This window comes from Coenobita brevimanus, chromosome 77 (assembly GCF_032717465.1).
Source record: "Coenobita brevimanus isolate Jiangsu-jjx chromosome 77, ASM3271746v2, whole genome shotgun sequence".
In the NCBI taxonomy this organism is placed as follows: domain Eukaryota; kingdom Metazoa; phylum Arthropoda; class Malacostraca; order Decapoda; family Coenobitidae; genus Coenobita; species Coenobita brevimanus.
Genome location: NC_137030.1, coordinates 30094536 through 30109906, shown reverse-complemented (window position 1 = coordinate 30109906; position 15371 = coordinate 30094536).

Sequence of the window (15371 nt, the reverse complement as noted above, 5' to 3'; positions counted from 1 at the left end):
GTCTATCCTTGTATCTCTATCTATCAATCTGTCTACCTACCTACCTGCCTTTCTATCTATCCTTCTATCTATCTATCTAGCTATCTATCTATCGACACCCTCACTAACCATCCCTACAAACTACAAACAAACGCAATTATGTGTTTCCAATATTTTTATAGGTGTATTAATGGGAATGGTTGTGTGTGTGTGTGTGTGTGTGTGTGTGTGTGTGTGTGAGAGAGAGAGAGAGAGAGAGAGAGAGAGAGAGAGAGAGAGAGAGAGAGAGAGAGAGAGAGAGAGAGAGAGACATTCAGCTGTATATAATTATTAAAGCTAGTCACTCTGCCCCCTGGTGAGAGAGAGATACGACGATGAAAAGCAGAGCGGGAGGTATGGATGAGTCTAGGGGCCTCTCTCTCTCTCTCTCTCTCTCTCTCTCAAAATTCGCGTTGCAGAACAATGGAATAACTACCACGAACAATAGTTAGTGTAAAAACTATTGACACGTTTAAAATTCGGCTAGATAAATATTTGGAGATTTTTTGTTAATGCAAGGAAGAAGGAACCAAAGGCCAGGAACTCAAATTCTTCCCTCCAAGAAAAAAACAAAAACAAGTTAACAGAGCCAAATTCAAGATCCTTTCATTTCGAGATGCCTGGACACATTGCGTTTAAAAGGCTGGAGATCATAGGCAGTAGGAAACACAGACAGAGGAAGACAGTTCCAGAGTTGACCTGTTGCGTTCACGAAGGATTGAGAGTAACGATTAACTCTTGCACTAGAGAGTAGGACAGAAAAGGGATGAGGGTTTGCTACTACACGGGTGCTACGTGCCCGCCATAGTGGTGGAGTGATGCAAGTAGACACTTCAGGGGAGCAGTGACCATTGAAGTAGCGATAGAAAAGAGATGAAGATGCAACAGTGCGGCGAAGAGACAGGTGCAAAACATGCCTTGGAAAGCTAAACTATGATAACTAACCTCCCTACCTCAAGTTCAGTGATTTCAAGTCAGGTGAGATATGGCGGTAGGTAGAGTCGGCACCAAAAGTCCTGTCACCTGTCTTGGTTTATTCTCCATTAACTTTGAAAATTAGTTGTGTAAATCCACAGCAAACGACACCGAGATCAATGATGTGTGGCCTAAAAAACTTATCAGTGCCGACTTCTTCCCATTACCCACAGAGGAAAGCTGGAGATGATGCCGACTGTACGGTAATTCAGGAATAGTTAACCCCCTCATGGTCAGAACAATTCTAGCTTTCTATTCCACTTAACGAAGGGGAATTTTATTTAGCTCACAAAATCAAAAAAGTCTGTAGTTGGGTGAATGTAGAAATGGCTGTCAAACTCTGAATCTCCTTCCACCTAAAATGCTCTCATGTTTCTGTACTTTTTTTTTTTTTTAACATTCCGTTTTACCACATTTCTATCCCTACATGTTAAGTATCATCTAACTTTTTTTTTCCCTAATGCGAATGTCAATGTAAACCCCATCGCCTGTGACCTGCTTAGTTTAGTAATTATGAATGGATAACTGCAGTGCCTTTGCTTCAACTTGACACAGATCCCTAACCCCTTCGGCTCACTTGAAAGCCACCATCAAATATTTTTAATAGGTGGCTTACAGTGATTGTTTTACACAGATAGTATATAGGAGATTATGGGTACACGAAATAGCGTTATTTATTTATTTATTTATTTTAACCGTTACATCAAACTCATGACAAGAAAAAGTGCTACGTTCTAACGCCTGTTATTCTAATTAACTTTTCTTTTATAAACATCCACTGGAAACCAATTATAATTTTCACAAAGGATTGGTTTTGTTTACCCTGGGAATTACATCTCACACGCAGGTCGCCATACCGGCCCCCTGTAAATACACTAGGTTGGGTTATAATCATGTCTTTATTCCGGAGGAGATGGATGTCAGAATGTATGTCTGAATATCACATTCAGCTTCCTCCAGCCGTGACCGAGTGTGCACAGTGAGGTGAAATACTATATAGGTCGGAGTGATCTGGGGGACAAAGGTCCACTTAGGTTTCCGGCGGAAGAGGATGTCACACTCTAATTCATCACACTAAAAAACCTTAAGAAAACGACAATTTTCATCTAAGAAAGTAGGGTGTAAAGGTAAGTAAGTACCACAGCAACTTTTGTGTTTCAGCGCCGACCCACGAATAACTAAGTTACTATATAGTTTACAAACCGTGTCTCGGAAGTAAAACAGGAACTTGCAAAACTTGTTCTAGACACCAACAGCAGTTAACATGCATTACCAATCAATAAACTGAATTATAATACTGCAGCCGAGTGGTTCTTATTTAGCATAGCAGTTAAGAGCTTGATTTTTCAGGGAAATCACTAGCCGCATGCCGCAAAAGTGAGACATTAGCAAGGATGGTGTATGAGAATGAGGAGGTGAAGGGGGAGAGGAAGACCGAAAATGAAGTGGAGGGACGGGGTTGAGACATGAATGAGAGCTGTGCGACTTGGGGAGGGCAGCTTGATGACCGAAGACAAATTTATATGAAGGCAAGTTTTCAGTAGCCACTCCCTCCTAGGTTATGGCGTCTGGCTATAGATACACACAAAACTGCTACAATCTCACTAGCCATACGTCTGGCTGTACATATCTTAATAAAAAATAATAAAATGTTAAGTACCTTCATACATTAGAGTCCCATCGCCTTCCATGATTTATTTATTTATTTATTTATTGTTGTCTAAGCGTGGCCGAGCACACATCGCTCAAAATCGCGACAAAACATTCCATTATTTGGATACATGATGGACGTGTGATTCAAACTTAAATCGCCAAAAGGGAGGCAAAATCTCTCTCTCTCTCTCTCTCTCTCTCTCTCTCTAACTTCTTTGGTACGTAACGAAGATAACACATGTCTTTCCCCTCTCTATCGTAACAGGCTGATCGCATTTACTAACCACAGTGTTCCAAAAATGCCCGTCAAAAATCAGGAGCTTGCCTTTCCCTTACCAGTTCAGGGTTTACGTACAGTATACGCAGTGAGTCTCGTTCGGGTAGACTATTTCAGTTCTGTATACAATTTTTTGGTTTACGCGCTTATTTTGACTTTCCCTGAATGTTTACCGTACTCTTCCATTTTGTCCTTACGTTATTTATTCTTGTAAATATATCCTTTATTGCTGTTTCCTACTTTTGGTACTTTTTTGTTCCATTTGAGAGTTATTTTTAGTTCATTTGAGTGTTTTGCGGCCTCAACTGTTGTGCAAATGAATAATAACCATAATATGACTACGACAGTCTGATTGGAAATATTAGTAATGGTGGAAAGGACTGGCCTAATCTAAGTGTAAACCTAGCTTAACTGTACCTAATAATTTAATCTACCCTACCGTAACCTAACCTAACCTAACCTAACCCACCCCAGCCTAACCTAACCTAACCCAGCATCCAGTTGGAAAGTTGGGAAACGAAATCCGACTTTCAGTATGTTGAGCAAGATTCGGTAATATTCATTTGCACACACACACACACATACACACACACACACACACACACACACACACACATACAGGGATGCACTACATGACAGCACAAATCCACTGGGTATGGTAAGGCTGTCCACTAAACAAACAGCAATAAAGGAAATAAATACCTTTAATCTAACCAAACATAGCCTTACTAACACTCTACCCTAACCTGATACTGAGAAACCTTATCCTAACCTATACTTTCCTGGCTAAGAGGAGGTGCGAAAATGGTCAAAACATTGGACATAACGTGCAGGTACACAAGAGCCTCCTACGGGCTATATAGTAACTTACAACCACACTTACAACCACTCACTTACAGCTAAACTCACTACAATGGACAGTGTGGGCTAGACTATACTATGCTCACTTTAACTAGGCGTAAAACTGTCACCTCTCCATCTTGAATGCTTGGTTGTAATCTGTATTAAAGAAACAACTGTGCTTTGTGTGTGTGTGTGTGTGTGTGTGTGTGTGTGTGTGTGTGTGTGTAAATTATCCTGTTGGTGGAAGCTGGTGGCCAGATGGGGAGGCAGGGAGGTTGGCGTGGTTGATGTGGTGGATGAGCAGTGTGGGGTAGGTTGTGATGCGGTTAGTAAGCAGGGTGGAGTGGGGTATGATGGGCGAATAGGGTGGGATGTGGTGTAGTGGGTGAGCAGGGTGGGGAGTGGTGTGGTGGGTGGGGGTGTGGGGTGTGGTGGGTGTGCGGGGTGGAGTGTAATGTGGTGTGGTGGGTGAGCGGGATGGGGTGGCTGTGGTTTGGTGGCGTAAGAGGGTGGGTCGGTGGGGTTTCATGGCTAGGTGGGTGGGTGGATGAGTTAGCGTGGGTAGGTGGATAGGAGATGGGTGGGTGGGTAGACGAAAAGTGGGTTCATGGTGGTGGGGACTGGATCATGCGAGAAAATGGCCCCATGGAAGTATGTGTACCTGGTAAAATGGCCCGAAATAGGAACACAGGCTCCAGTGAATTGAAAATGGTCCACAGGGAGGGAGGTCCATGGGAAAATTAAGTCCATGTATACAACTGGTTTCTCAGTGGGGGGGAAAAAATGGGTACATGAGAAAATAATGGGGCACAAGGGAAAGTACAGTAGGTCCATGGGGAGAATAGGTCCAAGTAAGGAAATTAAGTCCTTGAAGGATGTAGGTCCATGTAGGGAAAAGTAAGCCTGTTGGGGGGAAAATGAGTCCACGAGGGAAATTTTGTCAGTGCAGGAACAGGATGAGTCTGGGTTTATGCCTAGAAGCAACCGGAGATAGGAATGTGCTATTCAGACATTAACACTAGAATATGCCGCCAGTTTACGAAAAATTATTATAGATGGGATGCAAAGTCATATTATTGTCTTATTTTGCGACTGAATGGGAAATAGGCTTCGAAATGACGACGATCTCCGTCACATTACAACGCATGAACTACATTATAAAGAAACACGAGAAATGAAACACCTAACTATACTGTTTTTACTCTAACTTGGCCTAAAAGTGTCATCTCTTTATTTTCAGTGCTGAATTGTGACAATAGATTTGATGCAGGTCACGAAGAGTTACGGAAAGGATTATTATGCTTTTCTGCCAATGAGCTATGTAAAGTAAGCAGCAAAAGAACTAAAATCTGGGCCAAGTTAAGGCAAACAGATCATAAAACCCAATGTTCTTACCTAATTATGAAGGATGTGCCCTGGCGATGGGGTTAAGAAGATGAGTAGGTTCATTTTATGGCTGTGGTGGGTAGCCTGGTTAAACTTCCATATTTTTCCATGCCAAAACCCCGCGAAACCTCCATACTCCGGACTGAGTACTGTGATTAGCAATTTAGCATTCCTCTCACACTGCAACCACAACAAACATTGACTAGCGATGAGGGACTGGTGAAGGAGAAGACCTAAAAGATATGAAAATGAGCCACTGACTGGATGATTAATCTGAACCTGACTCATGATTGGCGAAACAAGAAAGTCCCGTGAATCCCTTGATTGCCACGTGACCAGGTGTAACTCGATCCACGCAGCTGTTTATTTTTTCATGCAAGGAAGAAGGAACCAAAGACCAGAGGCCCATAAGACTGTTCCTTCCGAGAAAAAAATAACAGCCAAATTCAAAATCTGTTAATTTGTTACCAGATATAATACCAATTCCTCTTATAGTAACAAGAAACAAATCCGGATTCAGCTAAACTGGCTATCAATCCCCATAATCACCTAAAATAAGTATAATGTAAAGCGTATAACTATATATGAGTGCGATGGCTCGTGTCCAGAGGTAATATGTGACAAGGATATATATAATTATTTCCCAGTTATTTATGCAAGTAAATTTCTGCTACCTTTCCCCTAACATGCAGTTTTCCTATAAAGTTGAGAATGAAAGAAAACAGCATTTCATAGGAAACTATTGTATATTAATAGCATCTCCCAATCTGCCCTCTGCCTTTGACTTCTTTCTCAAAAACTCTCAGGTCTAATCATCATCATCAGCGGTTCTCAAACCCCCCTCGCTCTTCTTCGACCCCCATATCAGGCTCCCCTTTGCTTGGATTCCAGCCCATGTTGGTCACACCCAACAAGACCAAGGAGATAGTAGGGCTCAAGCTATCTGCACTCTCCTCACCCCTGCCATTCGCTCCCCTGTGTCCAAGGCGACTTTGAGAGGAGGCCAGCGAGGACCTAGACTTGAGTATTGATGTTGGACGACTCACCAGCGTCACCATCCAGCGCTATGACAACTACTGTGAGGTGAAGCACCCACGGCAAGCACCCCCACCCTCACCCGCCGCTGTCATGTGCCTGTCACCCACTTTCACCAGGGGTATCGCTCCCTGGCGGTCATTCGATGTCCGATCACCAAGCGTCATTTGGTCACACACTCGTGGATAACACCCAGCGTAAAAAATGGTTTCCTGGGCTACAGGAAACCATTTGACGTGTTATTCCCGACAGTCACTTTAAAGCACCGCTATATCAAGTGAGTGAATGGTGGGTTCCTCAACCACCTAACGAAAAGAGCTAATATGTATGTAAATATTTATGGTTGTTGACCAACCCCAGTCTGTCCGAGCAGACCCACCAGTCGCAGGCAAGCAACCGCCTCTGCAGGTCTGCCCCGTGAAGTGAACCCGTTCCCTTGCGGCTGACAGCGCCTCACCACAGCTGGCGGAGGGAGGAGTGTGGAGGTTTGGTTCCTGAATGGACGTTGCACTTGCCTTTCTCCACTCATGTAACAGGGGCACCACAGCAGGCTCCACGTCACCCCGTAATTTGGCTGTATGGTTACCACCCAGTGATGTAACTGGTTCCATGGGTTACAGGAAAACAGGTTTGTCACTCAGTGTAGAGCCACCTGAAGTGGAGAGGAGTAATAAAAAGTGGCAGGAAAGAAAGGGAGAAGTAGGAAGAGGGGGGCAGACACAGAGGTAGAATGAGAAAGGGGAAGAAAGATGTAAGCAGCACTATTCGTACATCAAGTGAGTGGATGATGCTTGCCACCACCTAACATCAAATATTTGGAATAATGAGTAAATATGGTAATTATAGTTACTTCATGATACAAGTTAATGTTTATGGTAATGATAGAACTGATACCTACTGTAATGAAGGTTAACACTGGCTTATGACAGGGTTAACAGACTGCTTCTGGTAATGAGGGATATTGATCGTTTTGTGGTAATGAAAGAGATGATATTTTGCTAACGATAATGATGAAATTTCTCCTCCTCCTTCTCCTCTTCTTCTTCCTCCTCCTCCTCCTCATCATCATCATCATCATCATCCACACCTCCTTTCCCACCTTAGGGTGAGGTGAGGTAGGGTAGAAAGAGGGGCATTTGTCTTCTTAGTGTAATAGGAAAAGTGCATGGTAGGATACTTATTGAGAAAGTTAGGGAAACAATAGAGGAATTAGTTGTCGATGAGCAGGGATGTTTCGGGAAGGGAAGAGTTTGTGTAGATCAGATATTCATCCTGTGGACAAGATTCAAGAGAAGAAGAGGTGTATGCGGCCTTCATGGATTTGAAGAAAGCATATGACAGAGTGGATAGACAAAAAATGTGGAAAATACTAAGAATATATGGAGTAAATGGCAAACTCTTTGAATGCCGTGATGAGTATGAATGAGGGCGCTAGGGGATGCAGTGTGTGTGAATGGTGAACCGAGTGAATTTTTCTATCTGAATGTTGGACCCAATGGTTGGTCAGTCTGTATATGGATGAGGGTATAAAAGGGGTACAAGGTAGGTCAGTGGATGTTGGAGCGGCCCTAGCGAGAGAGGGCAGTGTTTGAAACTTCCTGTTCTGTTGTCTGCAAGTGATACTGTATTGTTAAGTGAAGTCGAAGGGGAACTGAAAGGCTTGGTGAATGAGTCTGAGAGAGTGTGTAGAAAATGGAATCTAAAGGTGAATGCAGGGAAGAGTAAAGTTATGGTCTTCAAGAGAAATGAGGTCACTGAATGCACAGTGAGGTTGGATAGTGAGGAAGTAGAAAATGTGAGTGTATTTAAGTACCTGGGCAGTGTGATGAGTAAGGATGGATGTTTGGAAGATGAAGTGCTGGAAATGGTACAACAGGGAAGAAAGGTTGATGGTTCATTGAAAGCAGTGATAAGAAATGGGGAAGTGAGCATAGAGTTAAAAAGGTTGCCAAGTGATAGGAACGTGATACTAACTCTAACGTATGGAAATGAAGCTTGGAACTTGTTGAAAGGACACAAGCCAAGATTAAGAGCAGTGGAAATGAGTTATCTGAGAGGAGCATGTGGAGTTACATGGAGAGACAGACTGACAAATGAGAAAGTGAAGGAGCGTTGTGATGTGGATATGGATGTGATGGAAAGCGTTAGGAAAAATAAGCTGAATTGATTTGGCCATGTGGAGAGGATGGAGAATGAGGGGCTAACTAGGAGTGTATGCGAGTGAGATGGAGGGGAGGAGAGGGAGAGGGAGAGGAGATCGAGGATGAGATGAAGGGATGGAGTAGAGAGATATACAGTACGAGAGAAGGGGGGCTGTAAATTGGAGGGAGGGCAGCGAAATGGCAGGGGACAGGGCAACATGGAGGCAATTAAAGGCCACCTTACTGGACTGAGGCGTCTAGCTATACAGACAGACAGACAGATTATCTAGTTAGGAGTAATGCTAAGAGTTGATAGTTATGATAATGATAGAAGGATGGATCATAGTAGTCTTTATTGCTATCACTACTGGAAAATGGAAGAATTAATAACGAAATCATCACCGTACATGGTCGGGTTCCTTAATATACAGTCTCGGCATCATTGCAACTCGGCTCACAGAAGCGACGAAGTATTGCATTTACGGATTTCGGTAGCTCCGTAGTTAGACATTAGTACTATAGTTATTTTTCGCTTATGCAGCCGAAAAGTGCAGGGAAAATATAAATGAGCCGAGATATTTTGGCATCGTAATATCCACCTTAGATGCTAAACACACGTTGGCGCCAAAATTCTCTTGAAATAGGGGGGCTTCTTAAAATCTCTTACTAGGCGATTTATTTCACGTATTGCACTTTAATATCTTCTTATGCAATATTCTTAGCTTTTCAAATATTACCATAGTGTGCACTAACATCATAAATAAGAATAATAAAGTGCCATACACAAAAAAATGCTAGCAAGAAGTGCTAGAGCCTCGTAATCAAGAAAAATATTGGCGTGCAGTATTAGAAACATATTTTACTACTTTTACTCTAACTTGGCCCAGATTTTCATACTTTCGCAGCTTATTTCACGTAGTTCAGTGGCAGAAAAAAGACGATACTACGGCTTTACATCAGCACTTCTTCGTGACTAGCACCATATGATACTGTTAATCTATTGCTACAGCTCAGCAGTGAAGATGGAGGGATGCCAATTTTAGGCCAAGTTAGAGTAAAAGGAGTATAGTAACGAAGAAGTGCAAGTAGCCTACGACGAGAATGCGAATCTTATATATTAATTCATTTAGCCTACTTATATACAAATGGCCCAAATTTCTGTATATAATTATGAAAGGTCAACAACACTGATAAGAAGTAAATATATATGTATAATGAATAAACAATTTACACTAAACCTACACTAATATCTATTCTCACAGATCGATAAATGCAATACACTACGTCACGGGAAAATAAATGGGACGTACGAAATATATTGAAAAAAAAGGAAAAAAGGAAAATTTGTGTATACCAGAGTGAGAGACGAAATTACATGGCAAATTCGACAACGTTATGCATATAGACATTTCTATATATAGTTTTTTCTTTAATTTTAATATCACTTTCGACGGTGTTCCTAACCTTTTCAGTACAATGACGTTATTCCTGCTACCTCCAGACGGTTTTATCCAGCTTAGGGGAGATTTTTTGAGGGGTCAGGTCTTTTTTTTTCGAGGGCTTGGTCTTTCCATTTTGAGGGGTCAGGTCTTTCTTTGAGTTGTTTTTGAGAAGTCAGGTCTTTTTTTGAGGGTTCGGTCTTTCCATTTTGAGAGGTCAGGTCTCTTTTCGATTTTTTTTTTGAGGGGTCAGGTCTTTTTTTGATTTTTTTTAAAGGCGTCAGGTCTTTTCTGAGCTTTTTTTTTTTTGAGGGGTCATGTCTTTTTTTGAGGGCTCGGTCTTTCCATTTTGAGGGGTCATCTTTCTTATTTTTTTGAGGGGTCAGGTCTTTCTTTTTTGTAGGGGTCACGTCTTTTTGAGTTTTTTTTTAGGGGTCATGTCTATTTTTATTTGTTTGAGGGGTCAGGTCCTTTTTCGAGTTTTTTATTTTTTATTTTTTTTATTTTTTTTTTTTTTGAGGGTCAGGTATTTTTCTGAGGGGGTCGAGTCATTTTTAAAATCTCTTCACAAGGAATGGTGTCCTACCAAATCACCTGTCGAAAAAGCAATTAAAAACAAAACAAGTCATCGTTCAGAAAGGGTTGATATAAATGGGAGAGGAGTAGCCACGCGTAACAATTCCCGGAGTAATATAGCTTCCGTGCCTCGCTGTTGAAAGAGCAATATTACTTGGCAGGCAGGCTAAAATTATCACCTCTCTCTTTCTTTTTCACGCAGAGTTAAGCATACCTGGCTCCATCGCCCTGCTGAATGCGCAATGTTCTATTTCATGCAGGCTAATTATGTCCTTAAAAGGTCTTGATAAATTTTTGGATTGCACACACCTTTACTCTAAATTTTAACAGGTGAGAGTATTTACCCCTTCACTACGATGACAGTTTTGACTTTTTTTTCTCATATTTTCACTAGATTAACTCAGCTTTGTATGGGGCTCCGGCAGTGGAGGGGTTGATTAAGGCTACCTCTAACCCCTGCACCTAACCTCTCCCTCCAACCCCTCCATCGAATCCCTCTCCCAAGCCCCTCCATCTAACCCCTCCCTCCAACCCCTCCATCTAACCTCTTCCTTCCTACCCCTCCATCTAACCCCTTCAATACAACCCCTTCATCCAACCCCTCCACCCAACCCCTACATACAATCCTCCCACCCAACTCCTCCCTCCAACCCCTCCACACAATCCCTCCATACAATCCCTCCACCCTTTCCCTCCTACCCCTCCATACAATCCCTCCACCCAACCCTTCCAGCTCAACCCGTATCCCCTCAGCTAAATAAATCGTCTGGAAAAGCAAGTACAAAAAAAAAAAAGTGACATTAATAAATAAAAAAAAAACATTGGGTTTCGTCAAAGTGAATCCTCTTGTTTGTAAAAAAAGAAGAAAAATAATCTTTAGAGGGTGACAGACTGCCAGGGCAGTTCCTTAAGACACCCGGGGATCTTGAAGTGATGTAGCCACTGACTCAATATAATTTTCTAAGACTTTCCAATATCTGTGCTTGGTACTAACTGGCTTTATTATTATTATTATTTCTAGCATGAGAGACAATCCAATTTAATTTTTTTTTTTCATTAATTCCTTCAGTCAAATTATTTCATTATTCTTGATATTTCTATTTCAATTTAGTTTTGAGATTTTTCGAACTGGAGAGGTTATAACTCTCTCTCTCCTACAGAATCGCTCATACGTATATACTTACATTCATATAAGTGTTCAGAGAGAAAGAGAGAGAGAGAGATGGGATTAATTCCCAAGCTAGACCTCAACAGATCATATAGCCCTGCTAGGGTTACAGGAGAGCACTACCCCTCCCAGCACAGCAGCCACCGGGCGGGGCGCGAACTTGCAACCTCACGATTACGAGCACGACACCCTACCACCGAGCTACCGCGCTCCCGAGAGAGAGATAGAGATATAGATAGCTAGATAGCCAGCTAGCTAGAGAGATACAGACAGACAGACAGAAACCGTCTGGGTGACAAGAATTAATCCACAACCCATATGACTCGAGCGAAAGGGTTATTCTTCACTAAAATAAATCGTCTTCTATTCCCCCTACATCCAGACGGTTTTATTCAGCTGATGGCCGGCTTCCCTTGCTTTATCCTTACTAACACAGACGATTTCCTTCACCTGGGGAGGAAGGAAGGACATTTTCCAGCGAGTGGTGAAAGTCATCTAACAATCGCTGTTTCTAAGTGTCTTCTATGCTGAATAAAATCGTCTGAAGGTAGAGAATAAATTATGAAAATAAGGAATTAAGGGTTTTATGGACTTCCCCTCTAATACTGAGCTGAGGAAAACCGTCTGATTGTAGTGGGTAGAATTTATAGATGAAATTGGTCTGAGAGGAATTGTTGCTTTTCCAGGAAGGGATTCATACTACTACTACTACTACCAATTATTATTATTATTGCAATTAGCAGTAGTAGTAATAATAATAATAATAATAATGGCAAAAGTAATAACTGAGTACCAATAAATCAGCGGACTGAAGGAGTTACGGTAACATTTCCTCTCGCATGTAACTTTTCCTCCGTAGTTACCCTAATGTTATATTTGATTATCATAATTATACTCATTAACTGTAGCCAAATTAACCCTCTCTTGGTAGGGGTAACTCTAGTACATTATTAAAATGAATGACAGACGATTTTATTCAGCTGAGAGTGAGACATAGGAGCCTGAGTGTTAAGGGTTATTTAGCACTGCGATTACGTGTTAAATTGAGCGTTACATTAGGCAAGCGTTATCACCGTCTCGTGTTCAGTAATCTGGTTTAAATAGGTTGTGTGTTAAATTCGCCTAGTTACATTAATCTTGTGTTAAACTATTGTGTTAAATATGGTGTTACATTAGTCTCGTGCTGAGCTTCCAATTGTTACATGTTAAATTATTATCAATGTTACATTACATTGCTTTGTTATGTTACTCAAGTGTTACATTACAACAGCATGTTACATTACTGAGGCGTTACATTATTGAAGTGTTACACTGCAAAACTGTTACATTACTCGTGTTGCATTACTGGACATTAAAGTGTTACATTTCAATAGTTGTGTTATTAGGCCGGTGTTATATTATAAGACTCAGGTGTTACATTGCCTACGTGTTACATTTTACAGGTGTTACATTGCTCAGGTGTTACATTACTCATGTGTTACAAGATCTAGGTGTTACATTATATAGGTGTTACCTTAGCCTACCCAGGTGTTACATTACACAGGTGAAACATTACTCAGGTGTTACATTACTTCAGGTGTTACATTACTCAAGTGTTACATTGTACAGGTGTTACATTATTTCAGTGCTACATTACTTCGGTGTTACATTACCAAGGTGTTACATGTATTGCATTGCTCAGGTGTTACATTACTCCAGTGTTACATTAATTCAGTGTTACATGTAGACTTGTTACATCTATTACCCTTAGTGTTACGTGACAAACCATCCCCCATCCCTCAAGTGTTAGTCTACTTTAACCACACTTAATGCAATATCCTTAATAATGTTACTTTATGTTACTTTATAATGTTACTTTACAGCACTTTACGACATTTATATTACTGTTATAAATCCCCCTCCCCCAACACGAAGCTCCCTAATACCTTTTCTTCAGCGATTTATTTCCCATACTTTACTGCTCTCCTGTAGGTTTTCTTTTTTTTTCTTTTTCTAACCAATATGGAAGGCAAGAATAACAAGGAATTATTAATGAGCTGTTTGCAAAAATAAACCGGTAAGGAAAAGGTGTTAGGGAGCTTCCTGAGTGCAAGTCTACTGTGTTCTCGTGGGTTAAGAAAGCTCCCTAACACCTCTTCCTGAGCGATTTATTTTTTGATACGGCTGGCTGGTTTCGATTTGTGAGGATATGCTGAGTATGGTGGTGTTTGAATGATTTCCATGACACAGAGGATGATAAGGTGTAATTGGCAAAATAAATCGCTAAGGAAGAGGTGTTAGGAAGCTTCCTTTTTCGACGAAAATAAAGCCCTCACATCGAATCACGTCATGTTTTTAGTATTATTATTATTATTATTATCATTATTATTATTTTCGCTATCACCAGACTACAGTATTTCACTCAGTTTCGGACAGAATTTCGAAATGGAGAGGTTAGATACGTTGATAGCCCCTTCAGTACGAGGTTTTATCTTTTTCTGAAGGAAGAAGGAACCAAAGGCCAGAAGTCCGCAATAATGCTCCCTCCAAGAAAAACCTAAAAATAACAGAGAGCCAAATTCGAGATCCGTTCAGTTTGAGATGCCTGGCAAAATCATCTGTTAGTAGCGAGAAGAAACGAAAAAAATACGTTATCTCATTAAAAAAAATGTTATTGCTTAAGAGACTAATAGCTTACGATACTAATTCTCTCGTAACTAAGATATATTCGCAAGAGGAAATACGAGATGATTCGCGTCTCACGTCACTTTTAACCTATCTTCGAACATAGCTGCGAGAAGGATAAGAAACGAAAATAATACGCTGTCTTATTCAAAAAATTATTATTGCTAATAAACTGGACTAAAATAGCTTACGAAACTAATTCTTTCGCAACTAAGATATATACGCAAGAGGAGATACGGGAAAATTCGTCTCCCGTCCCTTTTATCGTAACTGCCAAAATGTCTTCGTAAAATGTTGTAGCTGCGAGAGGGATGTGGTCGTAAGAATGTTGGTGAATCCAGGGCTAAGGCGCCACACGTAGGACGTCACGCAGGAACACCAAAACGTAACGAAATTCACTCTACACTGTGCACTAGAACAACAACAACGACAACAACAACAACAAGAACACACGGGGCATAGGATGAACAAGAAGGTTATGCTCATTTAGGCTCAGCTCATACTCGGCTCAGCTAAATTCGCCTCAGCTATTGATAATCTCAGCTAAAACTTGGCAAAAAAATGAAGCTAATACTGCTCTCAGCTAGAACTCGACTCAGCTAAAAACTCTTGTGTTAAAATCCTACTCTGCCTTACTTCGATTCTCTCAAAGTTCAAGTTAGCGGTGAATTAATTTGGCTATACCACATCTCAGCCAAACACTGTCTCGGCTAAAGTTTGTCACAGCTAAAATATCACTCGGCTAAAACTCTGCCCATGTAAATATTAGCTGGGATGAAGCTAAGTTTGGTTAATAATGACATACTATCAGTTAAGTTTGATAGTTTCTCATTAATTACATTTTTTTTTTTTTTTTTTTTTTAGCAAAGATGTGTTATGTAACCTAAAAATTTGGGAAGGGAGGAGGGTGAGGAAGGGAGGAAGGAGAAGGGTGAGTGGGAAGGGAGAAGGGTGAGTGGGAAGGGAGGAGGGTGAGTGGGAAGGGAGGAGGGTGAGGAAGGGAGAAGGGTAAGCGGGAAGGGAGGAGGGTGAGTGGGTAGGGAGGAGGGTGAGTGGGAAGGGAGGAGGGAGTGGGAAGGGATTAAGAGGGTGAGTGGGAAGGGAGGTGAGTGACTGGAGGTTAAGGTGGAGTGGTGTTTGAGAGAGAGAGAGAGAGAGAGAGAGAGAGAGAGAGAGAGAGAGAGAGAACGGTGCTT